This window comes from Myotis yumanensis, unplaced genomic scaffold (genome assembly GCF_028538775.1).
Source record: "Myotis yumanensis isolate MYYU_CA2020_CCGP unplaced genomic scaffold, mMyoYum1.0.hap1 SCAF_15, whole genome shotgun sequence".
In the NCBI taxonomy this organism is placed as follows: Eukaryota; Metazoa; Chordata; class Mammalia; order Chiroptera; family Vespertilionidae; genus Myotis; species Myotis yumanensis.
Window position 1 is genome coordinate 2,187,523 of NW_027223766.1, and position 14,907 is coordinate 2,202,429.

Genomic DNA, 14,907 nt, shown 5'->3' on the forward strand with positions numbered 1-14,907 from the left:
CATACAGTATTATAATTAATGTGAATAATAAAAGCTATTAATATTCCAATTACATGGACTTGTCTAACAGTAAGGAGTCTCCATACTTTTAGTGTCTGATATGGCAGATATCAGGTAATTCTCTCCCTGTTCCTCATTAAGGGTATATAAGAGTTCCTTAAATTCTTCTTGATTTTGTTCTGTAATTCTGAAATTATATTAAAACATAAAGGGAAGAAAGGAAAAAAGAGAGGGAGGAAAGGAAGAATGAAGGGAGGAAGGAAGGAAGAAAGGAAGGAAGGAAGGAGCGGAGGGAGAGAAGGCGGAAGGAGGAAGGGAGGTTGGCTATGGCCTTGAGGTAGAGGGTCTCTCTTAGTTGGTGGTTTGTAGTATCTAGAATGTTTGCAAAAAGTATGGATGTGCGGGACCCATATCACAACCACCCACATTTATTCCCGTGGGGCTAGTTACCAGGTTTGGGGTTCTTTGCTGCTGTCCTATTCCTCACTGGGAATACAAATAGCATGCAGGTGATCCTTCAGTCACCATGAAATGCCAAATGGACCCAGTGGTCTCTACTTATTATTGCTACTCTCTTTACTGAATTGGAATGTCTTCTTGTTGCAATATAATGTCTCTTTATGTCTCCAGCAAAAGGTAAGGGTAGATTTCAGAGCTGAAATGGTTATAAAATATCTCCATCCACCACTCACTTAGAAACTGCTAATTTTGTGACCAGCTCTGTGCTGTGACTTGTTCGTTGAAACAATAACTATTAATTTAAGAAAAAAAATGCTTTTTACTGTTGAGAAAATTAAGTGGTGACTCTTTAAACATGGTAACATGATTGGGATGTAATAGAACAAACCCCCAATGGCCTCTGAAAGTCTAAATTGGAAAATGCATTCTCAGTGCAATTTTAATTAAAGCAATTGGATTTAAGCAGTTGAGATAAAGAAGGAATTGGGAGCCCTAAGCCTTAATTTATCACTGTGATAGGGCAGATTACAGAAACAGCATTTTACATATACTAGTAGGTTTCTGTTGGTTTGAGCTACAAGAGCTCTATTAGATACGTTGCTGTGAGGCACATTCCTGTCTTACTTTCAGTTAATTGTCCTCTTGCCTAGTTGACTAAATAAAGACTAGTGTTTATCATCTTCACAGCATTTACAAGCCTTAACAGCTGAGAGTAAACGGTCCCCTCTGAGGGGGGCAGGCCCGTGCTTTCCCCTCATTTACAGCCAGGTGGAGAGACACCAAGATGCAAGGACTCAGCATGCTGACCACAGGAGGAGCAGGTCAGACATCTTACCCCGCCCATGTCCTGAGCCACTTCCAGGACGGTCCATCTATTGCTCATAGAGCATTTGAGGTCATTCGCCAGTTGGGCCGGTAGGAAGCTTTGGGAGAGAGGAACGTAGCCCGAGATCATGTTCCTTCTTTCCCACAGCTCACAGAAGAGGCTGCTTTGTGGGGATGACTTGTGTTGGTCTCCTGCTGCCCCTGTGGTGCCTTAAAACAACACAAATGTGTTCTCATGCCATCTGTTCCGGAGGCCAGATTCCTCGCATCAAGGTGTTGGCAGGGCGGTTCCTCCTGGAGGCTGAGGCAGGGACACAGCTCCATTGGAATCGAGTGCTGGGGAACATGCCAGTGCGTCCACTGCGGGGCTTACAGGTGGAAGGGCATGGGTTCCAGCCCCATGTGGTGCTGGGTGAGCCCTTGTGGGAAGGGCTCATGTCTCTCCTGATGAGTGAGCAGCTGTGAGCCCAAAACAGCAGCCAGAAGGCACCATGATTACAGAAGCCAGAGGTGCCATGATGACATCAGCCAGAGGTACCATGGTAACATCAGCCAGAAGGCATCATGGTGACATCAGCCAGAGGCACCATGGTGACATCAGCCAGAAGGCACCGTGGTGACATCAGCCTAAAGCGGCCTGATTACATTAGCCAGAAGGTGCCGTGATGACATCAGCCAGAAGGCATCGTAATGACATCAGCCTAAAGCGGCCTGATTACATCAGCCAGGAGGTGCCGTGATGACATCAGCCAGAAGGCGCCATGGTGACATCAGCCTGAAGGCACCATGATGACATCAGCCTGAAGGCACCATGATGACATCAGCCAGAAGGCATCGTGATGACATCAGCCAGAAGGCGCCATGGTGACATCAGCCAGAAGGCACCATGGTGACATCAGCCAGAAGGCATCGTGATGACATCAGCCAGAAGGCGCCATGGTGACATCAGCCAGAAGGCGCCATGGTGACATCAGCCAGAAGGCACTGTGATGACATCAGCCAGAGGCACCATGGTGACATCAGCCAGAAGGCATTGTGATGACATCAGCCAGATGGGCGCAGGCGCAGGCAGAGGGAGCCTCCCGTCCTGGTGCACCCAGGACTGCAGCCAAGCACCAAGGCGACAGCGCCCTCCACCAGAAAAGAAAGGGTGAGGGAGCGGGTCCTTTAAACAGGGAACTAGGCCTGGCTGTCTCAGAGGCTTAAATTAGTTTGAACAACTGTGCATATAAATAAGCAGTTTTTCATGTGATTGAAAATGTTTAAAACAAACCACCTAAAATTCTTCAAGTAGGAATGAAGGTGAAGAAGGCAAAATGAAGTGTTTTTAAATATGCTGTTCCATTAGAACTCAGTCAGAGCAGCTGTGCGTGGAGCCCTGCGACTCACTTGGGCTCTGGGCAGCGGCAGGCTCTTTGGTGGTAGCAGATGCGTGGTGTGGGCATCGCCATGGCCTCGGGCAGTGCGGCCCGGCTGCCTGGTGCCATCAGCGCCCAGGGACACTCGGTTGTCTGCTGGCAGCACCTGGCAGGAGGGTGTCCTGTGCACCCGGGGAAGACACTGAGTTATTACTGCGAGTCTGATTTTGTCTTTTATCCACAGACTAGTAAGTGCTTGAAAATACTCCTCCGCATTGTTTTTCAGGGCTGAAAATGGACACATGAGTAATTTCAATTCTTATTATAAATCATGCCGTCCATTGAAAGTGGTTGTATAACTATGTTTAGATCTTGCAATAATTTCACTTTGAAATTTACTGGCAAATTTAGTCCTTAACAAATAATTTTGTAAGCATTCTGCAGAACCGCCTGCCACGCTGCCCTGCGTCAGTGGCGATGCGGTGCTTACAGAGGGACCCAGGGTCTCAGCAGCTAAGGCGCTTGCATGTGGTTGCAGATTTTTCTCTGGGTTTCTTGAACCATCTGCAACTCGTCACTAAAAGCAACCGGACCAGAAGACACTAGGATGAGCATTGGAAGTGATTGTAGGGTAACATTTTGAGGCCACACGGTGGGCGCAAAGAACTCCAGCGGGAGGGGAGGGTCAAGTTCAGTTAGAAAAAGAATTCGTCCAAGATTGGTAGCAAATATATTCACTACCACACCCTCCCCCCCCAGGATTTACTTGCAATAAGTGATTAAACCACTGGCTCATTCTCATAAAGAAACAGCAAATTTCATTTTGAGAAAACTCACCCAATTACTGGTAATTCAAAGGCTCCTGCAGTCACACCATCATGTGGCTCAGGCTTGAACTTTTCCCTCTGAACCTTCTCGGTTACTGTGGTTTCACATAAATGCCCTGGTGGGTCCTCCTGGGGGCCCAAGGTGTGCACCAGCCGTCAGCTCCCTGGAGCCCACACACCACTGGTTACAGAGCCAGCACTATGGCGGGCCATCCATCAAGGCCACCTGCCCCCCAGCGGGGCTGCCAGTTCCACCTCCCTGTGCCCTGGTGCTAAGAGAGGCTCTCAGGAGCCCACGGTCTGCGTTCTTGGATGGCAGACACCGAGTTCTATGAGGTGCCCTTTGAGTCTCTGGCTGAGACTGCGGGGCTCAGTCAGGAAGCAGACTCACCATCCATATTTCACAGTCTTATTCCCGAACTGACGTTAGGTTTACAGTATCAGGAACAGTCCCCGGGGTTCCAGCTCCCTGGGTCTCACTTCCAGCCCAAGGATATCATGGAGAATCGGCTCTGACTCCAAGGGAATGCCTCTGTCCTATTTGCTTAGCAACCTTTCAGCTGCAAGGGAGCGAGCTCCCAGCTTGTGGCCACCCCTCCTTCAGGTACGCACCAGAGCCCACAGGTACGCACCAGGGCCCACAGGTACACACCAGAGCCCACAGGTACACACCAGAGCCCACAGGTACGCACCAGGGCCCACAGGTACTCACCAGGGCCCACAGGTACGCACCAGGGCCCACAGGTACGCACCAGGGCCCACAGGTACGCACCAGAGCCCACAGGTACTCACCAGGGCCCACAGGTACGCACCAGGGCCCACAGGTACACACCAGGGCCCACAGGTACGCACCAGGGCCCACAGGTATGCACCAGGGCCCACAGGTACTCACCAGGGCCCACAGGTACTCACCAGGGCCCACAGGTACACACCAGGGCCCACAGGTACGCACCAGGGCCCACAGGTACGCGCCAGGGCCCACAGGTACACACCAGGGCCCACAGGTACACACCAGGGCCCACAGGTACTCACCAGGGCCCACAGGTACGCGCCAGGGCCCACAGGTACACACCAGAGCCCACAGGTACGCACCAGGGCCCACAGGTATGCACCAGAGCCCATAGGTACTCACCAGGGCCCACAGGTACGCACCAGGGCCCACAGGTACGCACCAGGGCCCACAGGTACACGCCAGGGCCCACAGGTACTCACCAGGGCCCACAGGTACGCACCAGGGCCCACAGGTACACACCAGAGCCCACAGGTATGCACCAGGGCCCACAGGTACGCACCAGGGCCTGCCAGTATGCACCAGGGCCTGCCGGCCCATGCTGTGCTAACAACTGCGCACAGTGGCACAACGTGAATCCATGGTTGGCAAAGGAAAGAAGGCTCTACAAGGAAGACCTGTGAGTAGCTGATATTAGTGCTAAACCTAAAAACAGTTTTGGAAACTTTGATAATCTACTTTAAAAAATGGCTAAAAAGTGAAATGTGTGTTTTAATGGATAAAGGCAAGGAAATGGAATTCAAAGGGATGAGAAGCTGACCTTTCATTTCTATCCATACTTTCCAGGGGGTGGTCCTCTTTAGTCTGAAAATGTATTGAAAGCCTGTTTTTGTTTAATTCTTGGATGGTTGCTATGTTTTAACCTCATAGAGAGCAATTTAAAAAATACTTTTCACAACCCCACCTGGTCTCCATCTAAACAGGAATGACGCAGGTCTGTAAGAAACGACAGGAGGGAGCAGGACACACGGGGGCTGGTGTGTAGCAATTACCCACTGCTTCTGGAAATTATATATATATTGATTTCAAAAAGGAAGGGAGAGGGAGGGAGATAGAGATAGAAACATCAATGATGAGAGGGAATCATTGATTGGCTGCCTTTTGCACGCCCCCTACTGGGGATTGAGCCCGCAACCCAGGCCTGTGCCCTTGACCAGAATCGAACCTGGGACCCTTCAGTCCACGGGCCAACTCTCTATCCACTGAGCCAAACCAGCCAGGGCATGCTTCTGGCAATTCTAAGGGGAAACTGAGGCAGGAAGCCAGGGTGGGGATGAGGAACATGATCCAGAGTGGGGAGACACTGGATAAATGCTCGGAGGGCCCCATTCTCTCTGAAATATTCCACTGGACACACAAGTGAAACCCATTGGTGCTGTCTCAGGCTCTCAGCGCCTGCTGCCTTGTCTATGAAACGGAGATAGAGGATGTGACTTCACAGGTCACTCCATTTACCCTCCACCCCCTTCTTCACTGTGGAGCTGAGGACACGGAGCTGTAGAGTTGGGTGGCACGAGCCAGGACTCCGCTGGACACCCCAACGTTCCTGCGCTCACTCACGCTGACATGCAGTGCTGCACACAGCCCGTGGCAAGCCAAGGGGGGCCAGGAGCTAGGGACCCCTGACCTGGCCATCGGTCCCTGCTCATTATCGAGAGAAATACCTGTAAGGGTGGGTCCCAGGCAGCCCTGGTGGGCCCCGCAGGCCCACAAGTCATGGTAACAAGACTAGGCTGCCCTCTTCCCAGCCGCACCCGATGACCATCTCAGGGCACAAAGCAGGGTGGACAAGTCAGGTCCACGGGCTTCTGCTCACATTTTGTTCAAGAAATTCTAACTCCCTTGGACTTCAGTGTGTCTGACTTAAAGAGCAGGCTGCCTCCTCACTTTCTAATATTTCAAATTATCTCATTTTCTTACATGAAGTGTGTGAAACAGGTTTCGTGGGCCCTAGGATATGGGAAAAGGTAAAAGAGTTGTAAAGCAATCCACAGACAAAACTCGTTATTTTTATTTTGTTTGTTAAAATTTTTATTTATTGTTTTTAGAGAGGAAGGGAGAGATAGAGAGAGAGAGAGAGAGAGAAACATTGATTTGCCGTTCCACTTATTTCTGCATTCATTGGTTGACTCTTGTATGTGCCCTGACTGGGGATGGAACTCGCAACCTTGATGTATCAGGACAATGCTCTAACCAGCTGAGCTACCCAGCCAAAGCTCATTATTTTTATGTAGCAACTAGAGGCCCGGTACACGAATTTCGTGCACTGGCGGGGAGGGGGGGTGGGGGGGGTGGCCTTCAGCCCGGCCTGCCCCTTCTCACAGTCTGGGATCCCTCAGGCACTGGCTGATCAGGGAAAGGCACCATCCCCATAACCTCCTCGCTGCTGCTGCTTCTGGCCTCCCTCTGCAGGAGGCGACCAGGCAATCAGGGTAAGGTGATGCCCCCATCACGCCTCTGCTGCTTCCACTGCCAGCCCGAGGCTGCCTGAGCCTTGCCCAGCCCTCATTGCCTGAGCCTTGGGCTCTCACAGCAGCAATGGTCATTGGCAGCTTGCCTGAGCCCATCGCAGCATTGGGGAATGCTGCAAGTCCCTGCCCATCCACTGTGCACGCAGCTTGCTGATTGGTTGTTACTGTGACAGCATCCCAACCAATTTGCATATTACCCTGTTATTAGATAGATTAGCTTGAAATGAACATGATGCCCACATGGTGCACTGGGATTTAACAACAAGAGCAAATCACTACTTGCATATTGAGAAACAGGAGCTGTTATCACTGGAGTTTGGGTTGACTGCTTCCACAAATGTATTTATTTGATTGTCACAAACCAGCTATCTTTACACAGCATTATAGTTGGGAAAATTGAGGCTCAGGACATTTATGAAAAACAGTACCAGACAGGGTAGCCCATGATAGCACGGTCTTCAGTGTCAATCGAATGCGAGTTTCACACAAGAGCTTCTACCCATGTCAGCAATTCATTCAACCTCGTCAAGCCTCGTTCCTCTTCTACAAATTGGGAATAAAGCCACTGCCTGTGCAGCTGTGAGAACTAAAGAAGAGCAGGCATACAAGGTGTTTTGCACAGCGCGTGACATGTGACAAGTACTCAGTAAATGTGAGCTACGTGCTATTAGTAATATTAATAATTTATCAGTAATATTAATAATGTATCCAGGGATGCAGCCAAGAAGTGGCATTGCTGGCCCGTGGGACGTCTGTGTGGGTCCAGATCCTCCCCTCCAGCCCACAGACAGCTGCCTTTCATCCCCTGTGAAATGAGAGTGTGAAATGGGCCACATGCTCTTTTGGTTCTGAGATTCTGCTTCTGGGGCATGAGGGAGCTGCTAATTCCCTGTTTGAGTTCACGGCATATGCAACTAGTAGGTCAACATTGTCCTTGTTTTCCTTGTGGAAGGAACTAGGCGGATCGGCCCCGTGGTTGGCACTGTAGCCAGTCTTGCTTTGGGGCATCACCATGCATCCCCATCAAGCCCTGTGTGCAGGGAGCGAGGGCCTCGGCACCGAATGAAGGCTGTGCTGGCATGGCCACAGCCCAAGGACAGCTTCAGGGATGGGGACTCGGCTCAGAGTGCATGGTTTCTGGACAAGGGGTTTGAAACGTTGCTCATGGCGGGAAATGCGATTTCTCACTGCACTGAGTTACCATCCACCCTCATGGCACACTCCATGTCCTCCCTGGCAATTCACCCAAAGTCCATGGTCAAGGGCAGATCTTCAAGTTTAGCAACATTTCCACTGAGGATGATTGTCCCTCGTGTACAAGCATGTGCATTTAAACTCATTCTAATTATTTGACCTACTGAATGTATCAATAGGTCTTTATAGAAGATATCAATCATTTACTGAAAGAACTAACTCTAAAGCTAAGTAAATATCTGTCACATTTGAAAAATCAACCATAGAAGAGACACCGCTAGCTGCTAGCATGCACCGGTCTTGGCCATGGAGTGTCTCACACAACTGGCTCATGGCACTCAGGAGTGGCCATGGGGGAGGGAGAGTTTCCTCAGGTCTGTGTCCTTCCATACATTCAGGCTTCGTAGCAGCTGGCCTTTCCTTCACTGGTTTTTGTTATTCTTTAGAAAATGGAGGAAAACTCTTTCCTTTGCAGGTGGACTTACCAGGATGGGAACCATATGAAGCTGCTTTAAGGTTCATTTATAGGCTCATTCCTGCCTGTGAGGCCAGTGCCCCACGCCAGACCCAAGTTCCCGGGACACAGAGCTGTGTGGCCAGGAGCAAGCAGCCTGCTCGGGGACCACGCACATCTGTCTGTTTTCAAAATGGGCAACGGATCTAAATAGACACTTTTTGAAAGAGGACATACGGAAGGCCAAGAGACATGAAAACATGCTCAAAGTCACTAATTATACGAGAGATGCAAATCAAAACAACAATGAGGTACCATCTCACACCTGTCAGAATGGCTATCATCAACAAATCAGCAAACGACAAGTGCTGGAGAGGATGTGGAGAAAAAGGGAACCCTCATGCACTGCTGGTGGGAATGCAGACTGGTGCAGCCACTGTGGAAAACAGTAGGGAGTTTCCTCAAAAAATTAAAAATGGAACTCCCATTTGACCCTGTGATCCCACTTCTAGGAATATATCCCAAGAAACTAAAAACACCAATCAAAAAGGATATATGCACCCCTATGTTCATAGCAGCACAATTTACCATAGCTAAGATTTGGAAACAGCCTAAGTGCCCATCAGCAGATGAATGGATTAGAAAACTGTGGTACATCTACACAATGGAATACTACGCTGCTGCAAAAAAGAAGGAATTCTTACCATTTGCAACAGCATGGATGGAACTGGAGAGCATTTTGCTAAGTGAAATAAGCCAGTCAGAGAAAAATAAATATCACCTGATCTCACTCATTTGTGGATTATAATGAACAACATAAACTGATGAACAAAAACAGATCCAGAGACAGAGAAGCATTGATCAGACCATCAAACCTCAGAGGGAAGGTAGGGGAGGGTGAGGTAAGGGGGAGAGATGAACCAAAGGACTTGTATGCATGCATATAAGCCTAACCAATGGACACAGACACCAGGGGAGTGAGGGCAAGAGTGGGGGTAGGGGTGGGGGGGCAATGGGGGGGCAATTGGGGGATAAGGACACATATGTAATACCTTAATAAAGGGAAAAAAGCTCGAGATAGGGGATCAACTGTTTGTGAAACCTATATTACATTCAAATCCTATATAATAAAAGGCTAATATGCAAATTGTCCCCTCAACCAGGAGTTTGACTGGGAGTTCAACCAGGGAGCAGGGCCGGCCAGCCAATAGCCTGTGGCCCCTCCCGGAGCCAGCCCCGTCCCTGATCAGCCCCCGACCCCACCCTGATTGGGGGCAGGGCTGGCCCACTAACCTCACATTCCCTCCCCCACAGCCAGCCCGGTCTGATCGGCCCCAACCAGGGTGGGCAGGTCAAACCCTACCTGTACATGAATTCGTGCACTGGACCTCTAGTTATTTAATAAATGTATTAATATTCAAAAAAAAGAAAAAAAAAAGTTGGATGATTCTAAATGCTGTGCATTTTGATTCAAATTGCACTAGTTTATTTTATTTTATTTATTTATTTAGAAATAATATTTATTATCCCCTCCTCCCCCATGTACAGATTACTTTTCAGAAACATGGAAGGTGTTACCCATGTCCTCATCAGTAACAGTTTGTAGAAAATAAACTTAATTCACATCTTGTCAACAATATATTTCTACCATTTTTTTAAAACAATAGCCATTTTATTTTTCCATGTTAGTCCAAGACAAATTGCACTAGCTTAAAATAGCACAGTGTAAAATGTCAATGAAATCTCATTTCATGAACCAGATTTGAAACATGCTGCAGGCTTATGTGCATGTGTATCCAGGGAAGCTTAGTCCTGGATCAGGTGCGATTTGAAGCATGCGAAGCCTTCGGATGCAGGCTCCGCCCGGAGCTCCGCTGCCTCACGTGGTTTCTCGGCTGGGAGGTCCGGCCACTCGTTCTGATGACAGACTGAAGGGGTTCTGGTCTGTGGTCTCCCGCGTCTGCAGAAAGGCCCCGATTTCCTTTTCATTAAAGTATAACATAAGCATAGAATAGGTCACAAGACCACAGTGCGATGCATTTTACAAACTAGCACACTATTTTATTCTAGAAAGTTCTGAAACCTCCCTCTGCTCCCTGCATCACCCCGGGCAAGGGTGCCTCCACGTTCACTGTGACACCATCGAGTGATTGGCTTGCTTGTTTCTGAACGACACAGAGCGAGTCACCTGGTGTGTATCCTTTGGTGTCCAGCTTGTCGCATGCAGTGTTTTGCTTGAAAAGTTTTTCTCCACAAAGTCTGCCTGGGGCGGCCGGGTGCCAGCTGAGAGCAGTGTGTCCTGCACTCCTCGCGGCCAGGCAGGGCACTTGTGCATCAGCTCAGGTGGGCGGCAGCACTGGCCCCTGCGCTGGGGGCCTGTCTGACCAGGAGGTGCCAGGGAGATGGGGATGGGAGGCAGCCTCACTCCAACCAGCCTTGGAAAGAAAGACAGTCCCGCCTCAGGCCGTGCTTCTGGTTGGAGTTTGTGTTATAAACATGACCGCATCCCCATGGCCACAAACCCGGCCCAGGAAAGTGATGTTTCCCCATCACACGTGTTGGGATCCGTGCTTTCGGCGCCTGAGCCTGGAGCCGGCCCCGGGCGCAGACATTCCTGGCTGGAAAGCTGGGAGGCTGTGCCAGGGCCATTGGTAAAACTGCTCAGCATGCCCTGGCGGTCAGCCCACGCCGACCGGCACCGCGGCTCCGGGCAACGTGGTGAGGCCTGGGCACCAGTGGGCAGGGCGTGGGGATGCTGCTCACCCGCGGAAGCTGAGCTCCGGCCCCGCGCCCAGCGGAGAGGGAGGCTGCCCGCCCCACCCGCTCTCACTGCTGCGCCCGCTCCAAGCTGGCTGAGTGGTTGTAACTAGGAGCCTGAAAAGTCAAAACAAAACACAAAAATGGCTTTTGTATGAACTTAAACTGCGATATGTGGCTGTGACCGGTGCCTTGGGTAGCTCCACACCGTCCAGTTTCAGCGTCGTAGCCGGAGACGGGCAGCGTGCTGGAGGCAGAATCGTATTAAGGGATTGTCTTTCTCACCTAAACCCGTTATCTTGATCCCTAGGGCCTCTATTCAGTCAGGAAGGAGGATTCAGCAGAGAGAGTAGTAAATAGAGTCAGGCTCCAGGCTTCACAGTAGAACAGGAGGCCTTTGGTGGTGGGGCCACACGCAGAGGGTTTGTTGGAGGCGAGTGTACCAGGAACCCGTTGTTTCCAGGGGCTGCTTCCCAGGCACGTCAAGCCGATGCCAGGGCCTGGGAGGCCCGCCCTCGATGCTGTGCCCTCCGCAGGGCAGCAGGCATCCGCCGGCCACTAGTGGGGACTCTCCTCTGTCCCCTCGGGTGGTCGCGATGGTGATGGGCAGGAAGAACTTTCAGGGAAATGCCGAGGCTGGCGGTCTGAGCCGGTCCATGGCCCAGGCCGGCGTGCCTGCCACGTCCACTCTGTGACCTGATGGCCACGGGGAACCCGGAATGACTGTGACCATCTCCCTCTTCCTGAACATGTTTTTCTAGTGACGCCATCTGTTCTAACTCCAGGACTGTGCACAGGTCATTTCAGGGCCAGGGAAACTGAGTGATCTGTGTCTGTTGAGGCCACGAGACCCACCCAGGGCTCTGGGGTCTCAGGCGTCTGTGCCATCAGGAACCTGCACTGAGCCGAGTGCAAGAGCTGACTGGTCCGCCTTGCACCGTGGGGAGGAGGAGTGTCCTTCAGGTGCAGCGATGAGCGGGCAACACGAGGCGATCGCAGGGCAGACCCTGGAGCGACTGCCCGCCTCCCACTATCCAGGGACCCTCCCATAGTGTCATGTTTTATAGAAGTTAAACGATTTCCCCAAAGACGGCCCTCCCCACCTGCTCCTTCCCTAAGTGTAGTGATGGGGACACCTCTGTGATGTGGGACTGCCCCCCCCCCATTCGGCCTCCTGAGTCCACAGGTGGAGGCGAGCCAGCGGGACCACGTGGACAGGAGCCAATGCTGGGGAGACTGAGCAGAGCCAGAGCGGCAAAGTGACCAGCTGCCGCCAACGCCGGGCCACCATCCAGTCTCAGAGAAATAAGCTGCTTTCTTGTTTAATTTGTTTGAATCTGGGGCTGTACCACCCACACAGGGGTACCAGGGGCAGGCTTCACGTGTGCCCAATACTGACACGGGTGCTGGGAGAGCCTGGGCTGCTGGAACCGTTAGGCTAGTCCCCACCGCCTCAAAGAGCTGTTTGCTCCCCTTTTCTGCGTGTGTGACGATGTAGAAACACTGGGAAATACCGCCCTCATCAATAGAGGAGCCCGCGTTTAGGGCGTGGGGCGCTTGCGGCACTGAAACCTCCAGAAAGCCCAATGGAGCAGCCAGAAGGAATAGACGTGGCCAGACTGTGTGAACAGTGGGCAGCACCAGTGCCTGTCACAGTAATAACCCCCCCCACACACACACACACCACCACCACCACCACCACCGAGCTGTGAGGGCAGCTGCAGCAGCAGGGCCGGAGCAGGAAGCAGGGGGGCCAGAATCTGCCCACACTGGCTCCCCCAGAAAGCGCATTGCTGGTTCTCGGCCCACCTTCCCAGCGAAGCAACAAATGCCCATGGGAGAGTCACCCTGGCCAAGTCCACGCGGTCCTTAAACACAGACGCTGGCCACGGGGGTGGTCCCAGAATCCCGATATTCTTTGGAATAATCCCAGACTGGCTTAAGGTAAAAGATGCACCAATGCCCTTGACATGAACAAGATGGTAGATGAAAAGGCCAACGCACAGAATATGTAATGTAACTCCTTGGGCAGAGAGCATGCGGAAGTTTCTAGTTGCCTTTAACGGTGTCTGGGACCACAGGCTGACTTAGGGGGTCCTGTGGGGAGAGCGGACCACACACAGACCTTACAGGATGTGGTCAGAGTGGTCTGGCCAATGGGAGGAAGAGCCCCGGGCCTCGCCCACCACATTGTCTACCCTGGGAAACACCTCGGCAGGTGCTTGGTCCGCAAGGTCTTCACGTCTGTGACTAACGGCTTCTTTGCTGTTGTGAAGTTGGGTGTGAGACAATTTGAATGGGACCACACCTTCCCTCAGGCCCCTAGTAACCATGGGAAAGAAAGCCCTGAGGGTGGAGGGCAGAGGAAGTCACTCGGTGACACGTGAAGTAATGGTGGGTCATGGAGCCGAGGCCCCTTTCTGCGGCTGGGTGTGTCTGACCACAATGTGCCTGTTCCATCAGTGACATCCTGACTGCCTTGTGCTGTCCACACGTGATGTAAGAGAGATCCACCCGCTGCCAGTGGCCTGGGGCTGCGGCCTAGACTGGAAAGGACAAGATGGGTCAGGGAGGTCTCTGCTCCAAGAACAGCAGGAAGAAATAGAAGGCAAATGAGCCCATAGGAGTTGAAGAAGCAAAGTGAAGGTGTAGAGAGAGACCCTTTGTTTGCTAACAAACTCCCTTGTTATATAAATTTCAGCACAAAGGTCCAGAAGGTCTTCCTTCACCTTTACCCGCATGAAACCCCTGCTGGTAATGGATTTGCCCTCCTTGTGTCGTGGGCTGTGGGAACGGCCCCAGGTGTCTGATCAGTGGGGTCAGACCACACTGGGTTCAGCAGTCTCAGTATTTAGGTTCTGGCCTGGAAAGAATTCAGAGCAAGACCCAGACTGTAAGGAACAATCCTATCTAATAATAGACAAACATGGTAATTGACTGTACCTTTGCTACACCTCCCATAGGCTAATCGGCATGATATGCAAATTAACCACCAACAAAGATGGCTGCTAATTTGCATACCGCAGGCAGGGCGGGATAGCGTAGCTGCCAGTGCGAGCTGCCATCCCGGGCTGCAGGTCGGCCCCAGAAGCCCCAGAAGCCTCCCAGAAGCCGGTCAGGGGGAGATGGGGGTCCCCTGCCCAGGCCAGACACATCTGGTGGAGGAGTCAGGCCTGGGCAAGGGGCTGATCCGGTGATTGGAGGGTGATGGCGGTTGAAGCCTCTGGCCGAGGCATCAGGCCTGGGCGGGAGGTGGAGCTGGCAATCGGAGGAGTCTGGGGGTCCCCTGCCCAGGCCTGACTCCTGGGCCAGAGGCATCGGGCCTGGGTGAGGAGCAGAGCCGGTGATCAGGGGGATTTGGGGGTCCCCTGCCCAGGTCTGAAGCCTGGGCCAGAGGCATCAGCCTGGGTGAGGGGTGGAGCCGGCAATAGGAGGAGTCTGGGGGGTCCCCTGCCCAGGCCTGATGCCTGGTCCAGAGGCGTCAGGCCTCGGCGGGGGGTGGAACCCGTGATCGAGGGGAGATGGGGGTCCCCTGCCCAGGCCTGAAGCCTGGGCCAGAGGCGTCAGGCCTGGGCGGGGGGCGGGGGGGCAAGCCTGCGATTGGTGTGAACTACAGAGGAAACACCTTTTCTGACCGCTCATTGGCTAAGCTCCCTGTATGTCACTGGTAATATTCTTAGTAACTTGGTAATAAGAATCCAAAAAGGTGATCTAGGGTTTTTCACCACACTCCTGGAGAAAAAAACAAAGGTCTGCTGCTGGAGGGCTAAGA